General features: G+C 36.2%; 1 protein-coding gene across 1 annotated transcript in view; it reads left to right on the top strand.

Moving 5' to 3' along the window:
* The first annotated feature begins 2231 nt into the window (after positions 1-2231).
* Positions 2232-10783, top strand: part of ccdc120b (coiled-coil domain containing 120b) — a 29389-nt gene continuing 20837 nt past the window's right edge. Inside the window, exon 1 of the mRNA XM_030133770.1 lies at positions 2232-2271. The gene's annotated coding sequence lies outside the window, so the exon portion shown is untranslated. The remainder of the gene's footprint in view (positions 2272-10783) is intronic.

The raw sequence follows: 10783 nt of genomic DNA, 5'->3' as shown, positions 1-10783 counted from the left end.
TCCTGGGTCCGAGACACGAAGTCTTTTTGATGAATTTACAGAATAATATTATGAAATAAGGTAATGAGTTTTAAGAATGTTAAAGTTGACTGAATACTAAAACAGACCTACAAACAGGGCTAGGTAATATATCAAATTAATTAGAATAACTGGGGTTTTAGTTTCTGAAAATGGTGAAAAATGCTTAAATTACAAATACAGAAAATCTGTGCACAGCCTTAAAAGACACACAACAAACTGGAATGAAATGTGGTAAAGTGTGACTAAATAGATACTGACATGATGAGAAATGAAATAAAAAAAAAAAAATTGCTTGAAAATATTTATATTTTTGATTCGATCCTTTCACAAAAAATTCCCTTTCCTTTTATTCCTCTTGGAATAAACACCTGGGGTTTGAAGGTGACTAAAAAACTGAACAAGTGAAACATGCAACTTTAAATATACTAAGACACTGGTGTCAAACATGTGGTCCGGGGGCCAAAACCGGCCGCCAAAGGGTCTGATCCGGTCTGTGGGATGAATCTGTGAAATTAAAATGACACTGAAGATATTAACGATCAAGGATGTTCAAATCATTTTAGGTCAATTCAATCTAAAGTGGGTCAGAACCAGTAAAATACTGTCATATAAACCATAAATAATGAAAACCACACATTTTTCTCTTTGTATTAGTGTAAAAAAAAAAAAAAGTAAAATTACACTAAATGTTTACATTTACAGACTAGCCTTTTACAAAAAATGTGAACAAATTGAAATGTCTGAATAGAAGTCTGTGGAATTGGACCAATATTCAGCCTGTTATTAAATGTGTGTATTTGTAGATCCACTGCACATGTATAAATGATAAACTAAGGTGTAATATTGTTAAAATTGCACTTATTTTTCTTCAGAATGTTCAGTTTATTCATATTTGTTCATGCTGTGTTCAAGTACAGTTCGTGGATGTAAACATTTTCATCATGTAATTTAACTTTTTTCACTCAAAAACACACTGAATATACAACTGAACTTAACTACAACTAAAATATATACTGCTTTAAATACACTAATACACAGGTGTGAAACATGCGGCCCGGGGGCCAAAACTGGCCACCAAAGGGTCCAATCCAGTCTGTGGGATGAATCTGTGAAATGAAAAAACGACACTGAAGATATTAACGATCAAGGATGTTCAAATCATTTTAGGTCAATTCAATCCAAAGTGGGTCAGAACCAGTAAAATACTGTCATAATAAACTATAAATAATCAAAAAGCACATTTTTGTCTTTGTTTTAGTGTAAAAAAAAATTACACTAACATGTTTACATTTACAGACTAGCCTTTTACAAAAATATGAACAAACTGAAATGTCTGAATAGAAGTCTGTGGAATTGGACCAATATTCAGTCTGTTATTAAATGTTGTGTGTATTTGTAGATCCACTGAACATGTATAAATGATAAAGTAAGGTGTAATATTATTAACATTTCACTTATTTTTCTTCAGAATTTCCAGTTTGTTCGTTTGTTCATGTTGTGTTCAAGTACAGTTCGTAGCTGTGAACATTGTCATTACAATATTGTACTTTTTTCACTCACAAACACATTTAAAACCTTAAAGTTGACATCATTTATCAGTTTTTGTTCTATTATTCATATTATTTTTTTGGTTGTGGTCCACTTTAGATCAGATTAGACTGGATGTGGAACCTGAACTAACATGAGTTTAAAAGCTCTGCTCTTAGAATATGACTCAGATGTTTTCAGAGCTGGTGCATAAACTCTGTCCTGATGGTCCGATCCGGTTCGAACCCATTTGGACTCATTAAAAGCTGTCGAACCAAACCTCCGCAACAACCTGGTGATGCGTTCACGGACCGGATTACGGCGCACATTGGAGGCATGTAACATCTGGGAGGGGCTTTGTTGTGACAGTGTGGCTCCCGTTGGCTGTGTGGAATAGAGGGTTTTCATCCGGTGCAGAAAGGGGGTCCGTTCTGGTGCAGAAGGGGGTCCGGTCCGCTCTGGTCTTGTGTCGGAACCAGGTCCTGATGCGCAGGAGGACTCCGACGCAGCGGAGCTCCAGACGCTGCTGCTGAATTCCAATTGGGATGTGAACGCTCCGGAGCCAGCGGCTGTTTTCATGCACGGACAGATACGGGCTTTTATGAACCCAGGCTGTGTTCTTCTTCTTCTTTTTCTGGGGGGAGGGGGGGGGTTTGTCCTGTGGGGGTGTTTTTTTCTCGACTGGACCGTGGACACCTCCGGACGCATCGGTCATGTTCTGTGGTAAGAGGGGTTCTGCTCCTGCATGTTCTCCTCATCCTCACTGGGGGGTGGGGTGGGGGGGGTGAATGTTCATGTTAATGTTCAAATCCGCCTCCATTTGGAACCCCCCCCCCCCCACACACACACACACACACACACACACACACACACACGCACAGTCTGGGTTATTATTCAGTGTGTGTTTCCTCCATCTGCTCAGTCTTGGACACACCTGCTCTTATTGTTTCTGTTTCATCAATGGGTCCAGTGTGTGTTCTGGGTTCTAGGTTCTAGGTTCTGGTTTCTGTGTCTGCATCGTCTCTGCAGATGGAGGATGTGATGCTGAAGCCGGCTTTGATGTGCGGACGGACGCATGCTTTTCCCACACTGGCCGCACAAAAAAAAAAAAAAAAAAAAAAAAAAAAACGCAGGCTGTGAAATGAAAACGCAGTAAATTGCACGAAATGAAATGTTGGTCCGTGAATGTAGCACACCGGGTCCACCGGGTCCACCGACCACCGACTGGAACCGAACAGGCACATGATCCCAGGGGCATATTAATGAACGGGCACCAAAACGCAGCCGCATCTGCGTAAACTGAGCTTTAAAGGAGTGTAAATGTGTGTCATGCTTCCTGGGAATACACAACTTCTTCCTGTTGCTGCATTTGTTGTGGAGGGAAAAAAGAAAGAAGCTCCATCTGTGTGGGCCTCAGGTTCTACTGGTTCTACTGGTCCCATGGACACAGATGCACAAGTCAACACCCAGTATTTATTTATTTATTTGATTATTTTATTATTCATCTTTTTGGAGCAATGTAACAGTACATACAAAGATGTGGAATTCCAGTGCATACAGTATTATTATTATTATTATTATTATTATTATTATTATCATTATTATTACTACTATTTTGTAACTTAAATCTTTATTGAGTTTTCTGAAAAATTATAACTAACAAAAAATAAATAAACAAAAAAATACAGACACAAAAAAAGGAACTGACAAGCAAGAGAACAAATGAGTACAAAAGAAAAAACAGTGCATACATTATTTAGTTTTTTGGAACTTAAATCTCTGTTGAGTTTTATGTACAATTATAACAGTAACCAAAAAACCCCCAAATAAAACAGACAAAAAAAAACAACAAAAAGAACCGACAAACAAGAAAACAAATGAGTACAAAAGAAAAAAACAGTGCATACATATATATATATATATATATTTTTTTTTTGTAACTTAACTCTTTATTGAGTTTTCTGTATAATTATAACAGTACAATTCTTCAAGGAAATATTCATTTAAAAAAAGAAACAAACAAAAAAATGCCTTTTTAACAGTATCGTGATACATCGTATCGTGATCCTAGTATTGTGATTTGTAGCGTATCGCCAGATTCTTGCCAATACACAGCCCTAATCATTAGGGGTGTAAGAAGATATCGGTTCTGTAATATATCGTGATATATTATTTCACAATACTGTAGTGATATTAAAACGCACTGTATCGATATTTTTTTTAGGTATTTATTGAAATGCAGTTATTGTGGAGGTTCATTTTTGTTGTGTTGTTTCTATTTTATTTATTATTATTTAACACTTTTATTCAATAATGTTAGTTCCTTTGTTGGGATTGCACAAAAATAATGTTCGGATGTTAGTTCTGAACTAAGAGAATATGAACATTTGAACAGGATCTTAAACTGTACTGTCTGTAAAACAGAATTTAAGTTTTGACACGAACATTTTGTGATATAGCATTAGATCCTGTTGTGATCAAATAAAAATGTGTTCAGTTTTTGTGCATATTTCTGGTGTAATTGAATTCTTCAAGGAAATAATCATTAAAAAAAAAAAAAGAAACAAACAAAAGATTGCCTTTTTAACAGTATCATGATATATTGTGATATATCGTAAGGTGATCCCAGTATTGTGGTTTGTATCGTATCTCCACAGTCTTGCCAAAACACAGCCCTAGTGAGAATCAGTCTAATAGTTTGGTCGGACACTATTTCGTTCCAGTTTAAGGTTCATTTTTCAGCTGAAGTGAAAAGTAGACAGTGATTTTATTTGTAAAAACTAAAATGTAACCAAAATTAGCCAAAAATGAGCCACAAATCACAGCTGCAGTCTGTGTTTTAGTGTTTTTATTCCGCAAAAAGAACGTGATGGAAAAGACATAACGTGGCAAAAACACACATGTAAAAATGATGCAAAAAGATAGTGGTTTGTGTTTGTTTTCTTTGCTGAATAAGTCACTTTTTCTTCAGTTTTCTCTGTTTTGATATAATAAGCTTTGAATTTACTGTCAGTTTTCTTGAACATTAAATTATATATAGGAAATTAAATACAGGAAAATACATGATTTACACTGAAAATGCAAAATACAGAGGATAATATGATAATAAATGGGGATAAATCACTTAACAAAGGTTAAATAGAGACAAAAATTCATTTGGGAACTGACTGAAAAGTAACACTGGGTCTTTATGGGATATTTAACATTTACAAACTATCCAAACAAAAAATAAAAATGTGAATAACCTGAAAAAACTAAAATTTCTTAAGAAAAATAAGTGTAATTTTAACAATATTGAGCCTCATCTTATAATTTACACAGAAAACTATAAAAAATAAATAAATAAAAGCTTGTTGGGTTTTATTTATTTATTATTTAACAAATTAGACTCTAAAGACAAAAACTTATATAGTGTGATTCCACTGGTCTACAGGTCATATGGTTCCAGAATAAAAGTAGTGCCATTGGACCAGGTGTGAGTCACTGATCCAGACTAATCCAGTCCTAAATGTTGGTTGGTTGTAAATACAGGAAAATACATGATTTACAGTAAAAAAAAAAAAAAAAAAGCCAAATACAGAGGATAATATGATAATAAATGATGATCACTTAACAAAGGTTAAATCGAGACAAAAATTCATGTGTTTAGTATTTGTGCATATTTCTGGTGTAGTTTAATTCTTCCAGGAAAAAATCATTCAAAAAAAAGAAACAAACAAAAAATTGCCTTTTTAACAGTGTTATGATATATCGTGATATCGTGATCCTAATATTGTGATTTGTATCGTATCACCAGATTCTTACTAATACACAGCCCTAGTGAGAATCAGTCTAATAGTTTGGTCAGACATTATTTCGTTCCAGTTTCAGGTTCATTTTTCAGCTGAAGTGAAAAGTAGACTGTGATTTTATTTGTAAGAACTAAAATGAGCCACAAATCATAGCTGCAGTCTGTGCTTTAGTGTTTCTATTCAGCAAACAAACACAAAAGTGCCTTTTTAATAGTATCATGATATATCATATTGTGATCCTAGTATTGTGATTTGTATGGTATTGCCAGATTCTTCCCAGTACTCACTCTTACTAAGTGTCTGCTGTGGGTCAGTGTGTGCCTTCAGGGTGTTTGAGTCCAGCTTTGACGGATGTGGGAAACACCTGGATGTTTTACACTTGGATGTGAACAGCTGATTGTTCTTATATTGGTTCCTTACGTTTGCACGGAAGATGACTCCGTTTACAAATGGTTTGATTCAGGAGAACACAACCCCGTCCATATTCACCTTCATCTCCATCCGTGTTGAGCTTCGTTCTTTTCTCTTCCATCTGTCTCCAAAGCTCTCCCACTGGTTTTTATGCTCATTCTGCTGTTACAGTTCAATCACACACTGTAGAACTGGACCTTGACCCACATCGGTGCAAACACAGTCGGATTTTTTCTGTTACAACAAGGTGACTCTACTCATTTGCCTGTGCCCTTAAGACATGGACTGACATGATTGGAGCGTCTGTTTCAGTAGACGCTGACACACATTCAGCTTTAGTCGTCTCCACTTTAACCTTCTGAACTCGGTCCAAGGCCTCGCATCGAATGACTCGACTCATTTGTCTGCGTGGATTAAATTATGATGATGAAATTATGATCTAATCCAACTGTATTTGTAAAGCACTTTAAAACAACCACAGTGGACCCAAGTACAGCACAGAAAAATAAATAAAAACCAAAATAACAAAGTAAAATACAAGAATAGATTAAAAATAAATAAAAAAATATAGAAGAATAGATGATGATGATGATGGTGATGATGAAATTCTTTATTCAGTCATCCCATAATACAACCACTGTCAACACTACAAACATTACCAATAGGTTAGTGACAGAAAAGGCAAAAGCATAATACTTATATTAATGCCTCCTATCGAACAAATGAAGCTACCCAGTGTTCAAGACAGGAAAAAGAAAAACGAAAATGCAAACAAACTGTCAACAACAGTGTCCTTCTGTCTCCTATGTCCTTTTGATGGAGACATTTGTTGTTAGTTTGCTTTATATTAACTCTTCATCAGCCCTGAGCGTCGCAAAGAAGAGTTGATAATGTTATTTATTTTGTTGTTGTTTTTTGTTGTTTTTTTTTATCTTTTTTGTCTTTAAAAGGTCTGTAGGTTTGTTGTATAATTAGTTTTTTTTTTTATTGTGTCTGTGTGGTTCCTTATGTCCTTATGTTCCTTAGTACATGTTTATGTAAATGTATAATTAAAAAAATAAATAAATAAAAAACATACAAAAGTGAAACTAAACCAGAAAAACAGAAAACCTAACCAACCAAATTAATGGTAATTTAATGTAGAGTCAAAAATAAATTATGTACTTATTAATTATTAGATCTTAATAAATTGCCTTACATACTGTTGGGCGACTTTTAATAAAACAATGATGTAGTTGCCGAGAGGCTACGCGAGGGAAAAAAGAATCTTTACCGGCTGGATGCGCTGCTAAATAATAAAAACTGAGCTCCAACGGAATGTCGTTGCATATGTTTATTAAGGCTAAAAAACAAACAGTGAAATAATCCAACATTATCTAAAAATGTCCAAGATAGTATACTTTTTTGGTGGCAGTCAGCAAAGTAGGACCTTCACCCTTCACCCTCTCAGTTCATTCATTCAACAGGCAAAAACAGCTGATTTTACTACTTCGGTGAATTAGGTACCACTCTCACATGACTCCTCCCCAAATGTGACAAAATAAATACTAGCTGGCACTTACACATACCATTTTTTTAAAAACCAAAAATGAGCTACACATTCTTGAATCCATACTGGCCTCATTCTATAGTTTAACTCCAACAGCAGATATACATCTTCTGTTAGTCTCTTTTCTAGATTTTTGAAAATTTATAAACATCTTGCAAATCATATTTTGACTCATGTTGAGAAGAACTTTTGTACACAGACAGGGAGTCACTTTAATTTGGCTTTATACATTATTTGCATTATTTTATATCAGTGGTTCCAACCTTTTTTTTACTCCTGACCCCATTTTAACATCACAAATTTCTGTCGACCCCAGACATTCAAAACGTTGATCCTGTAATAGTTTTCTATCCTATGTTTCAAATACATGTTAATTTTAGATGACATTTTGTCTATATAATGTATATTATTGTGGACGGAGGCAGTAAAGCCAGGTGTAGATTACTGCACAAAGGGAGAATTGGATTTTCCTTGGTCAGGATATGTACAATCAGTTCAGCTTGGATTTACAAGGCTGACAATTAATACTGAACAAACAAGAACTCAAACTATGAATTATGAAAGAGCTGCAGCATCTGAAACTGACCACAATGAACATTTGACAGATAAACAGAACCACAGTGCTGCAGTTTCAGGCTCAGTTTGTCATATCTTTAATGTATTGTGATTGTCTCTCAACTCGCCATAGATTTTTTATTAGTAAGTTTTTTTTGTTTGTTTGTTTTTTTTATCAATTACTATGAATTTGAGGCAACCTCATTTGAATTCCAGGCGACCCCACATGGGGTTCCAGCCCCAAGGTTGAAAAACACTCTTTTATGGTAAACCAAATCATTAAATTTCATAATATGGGATTTCATAAACATTTGATTAGTATGTTCAAAGTAACCGGCCTTATTAATAATAAGGAAATATTTTGATGATTTTGCCTGAAACAACTGGATGTAAAGCGTTAGATCTCAGTGTTCACCCACATTTCTTCAGCCGTAAAGAGCATGAAAACACAAAAGAAGTAGATCAAGCTGCCATGAATGTATCTGTAAGGCTCTGGCTGCTTGTAATAAGTGCTTCTGAACTCCATCCAAAAACAACAAAGGGGATTTCAGCCATAGTGGAACATGAAAACACTCTGGAATACATACAGAAATCCCTCCAGGTGTTACACGGCGAAGGGGAAATGTATAGAAATAATCCCCTTGGATGTTCAAACCACATTCCTTTCTTTATTACTCCCCCCCCAACCTCAGCTTAGCAGAATCCAGGTGGATAGCAATCAGCAGCATTACTTTGTTTTATACCCGTTGTACTGGTGTCAAACGTGCAAAGGTGAGAACCAAGGCCGAGGAGGAGCAAGAGTGGCCACAGGATTGGTCAGTCGGAGCTAAGCTGCTCTGCTGTGTGCCGATAAGCGTGTTATAAATCAGTATTTCATGGATATAGAGACTATGTGAAGAGATCATATTAGTGTGGGGGGAGTGGGGGAGGGGTCACCTGACCTTCCATAAGCCCTTCACAGTTCTTTGGTGGGGTGGAGGTAGTTCAGCATGGAGAATCCGCCGCTCTAAATGCTCTTTTTTCATACGCAGCAGGGGTTCAAACCATCGGAGGGTTTAAATTATCCTGTTATCCTGTTACTGAGAACCGTAGAATGTGACGCTGAACTGCAGAGGAATGAGAAAACCACAGGCCAGTTCACTTCAGTACACTTTCCAGCTCTTACAAATGAACAAAACAAGGGTCAAAGGTCAACACCTCGAGAGGAAATAATGCTGTAACTGCTGTCATGGCCACGTATGTTTGTGTGAGAACCAACCTCACAATGGTTTCTATGGAAATGTGGAAGTATCAGCGTCTGGAAGGGTGAGAACTAGGGGTGGAAGAAAATATCAATTCTGCAATATATTGTGATATTTCATTTCACAATACTGTATCGATATTAAAAAGTTCTGTATCAATATTTTTAGGTATTTATTCAAATGCAGATATTGCAGAGGTTCATTTTTGTTTTTTGTTTATATTTTGTTTATGTAACACTCTTTTATTAAATAATGTTAGTTCCTTTGTTGGGATTGTTCAAAATGATGTTATGATGTTAGTTGTGAACTAATAGAATATGAACATTTGAACAGGATCTTAAACTGTAATGTCTGTAAAACATAATTTAAGTTTGAACACAGGAACATTTTGTGATATAGCATTAGATCGTGTTGTGATCAAATAAAAATGTGCAATGAAAAGACTTTTTTCCGCAACTAGAGCCACACAAATAAAAAAAAATTTAAAAAAAACAGATGTTGACGGACGTTACAACAAGCGAAGAAGAAGAGTTTTAAAAGAAACGTGTCGGTATGTGTGGACACACTAGGAAACCACATCATTTTAGAATTTAGTAGGAGATAGAGGGGTAATATATAATAATAATGAATATATCTGTAAATATTTATGTTCGTCATCATGTTCATGGAATGACTTCTCGTGTCATCTCGCAATAATAAATAAACAAATCATTGCATTTGTGATTTAATGGGAAAACCGACATTACATACTTCTATTTTTTCAACATTTAGTAAATATTGGTAAAGTTTTGTGCAGATGTCCAATGGAAAAGACACTACTGTCATGTCGGTGCCCCCCGCCCCCCCAATTTAAAGACCCTTTTGGCCTAGTTTTGACTCTTCAGATTCAGATCTGGATCCTCAGGCCTCTTCAGGGTCTGTTTAGTTGTGACCCTGCTCTGGTTACCATGTGTAAAAGCTGACAATGACTGCAGCTGAGTCAACAGCAACAGCCAACAGCAACAGTCAACACCAGGCCTGCCAGTGTCACCTGTCCACATTGAGGAGGACGCCGGGTCTCAGCTGCTCTTTTACATGTCAGCTGTTCTGCACTGCATGTATGTCCTGCTTAATCACAGAGACAAACGCATCCTTTTTCCAAGAGCAACAGATCTGGGGTTCCAGCAGCACTATGGGGCAAAGAACCAGTCCAAATATTCATATGCATCAGACAGATTTGTGTTCATATTAGTCTAAATATGCGTAAACTGTTGAATGAGTTCAGTCTTACATTAAAGGTTTTGTGTGTATTTTATCAAATCGACTGTTGTTTGTCTCCAGAAAAGGTCACCGGACTAATCAGTCGGCTCCTGTCTCCCCAATACGGTCAAAAAAGTGCGAAGAACACACCAAATTGAGTACCGACTTGAGCGTACCTTCTGCGCTTCCACGAGACGTAATGTTTCGTTAACAGCAGGTGGCGCTAATCTGTATTGTGGCTCAAAACACAAAAAAAACAGAAATGATGGAACATGTCTCTTGACCAAAACCCAGAGCTCGCTGTCATCAGTCATTGTTGTCAGTAGAGTGTTGATTCGTCTAGAAGGGTTGGTGGTGTTGTACTTGTTGGACGGATGGTTAGTAATAAGAGGATACTGGTGTTGTCAGCTCTAGGGCTTCTACTGGTGGAAGAAGAAAGATTCCGGTGT

The sequence above is a fragment of the Sphaeramia orbicularis genome, chromosome 5 (genome assembly GCF_902148855.1).
Source record: "Sphaeramia orbicularis chromosome 5, fSphaOr1.1, whole genome shotgun sequence".
In the NCBI taxonomy this organism is placed as follows: Eukaryota; Metazoa; Chordata; class Actinopteri; order Kurtiformes; family Apogonidae; genus Sphaeramia; species Sphaeramia orbicularis.
This window is presented reverse-complemented; position numbering and strand designations above follow the sequence as displayed.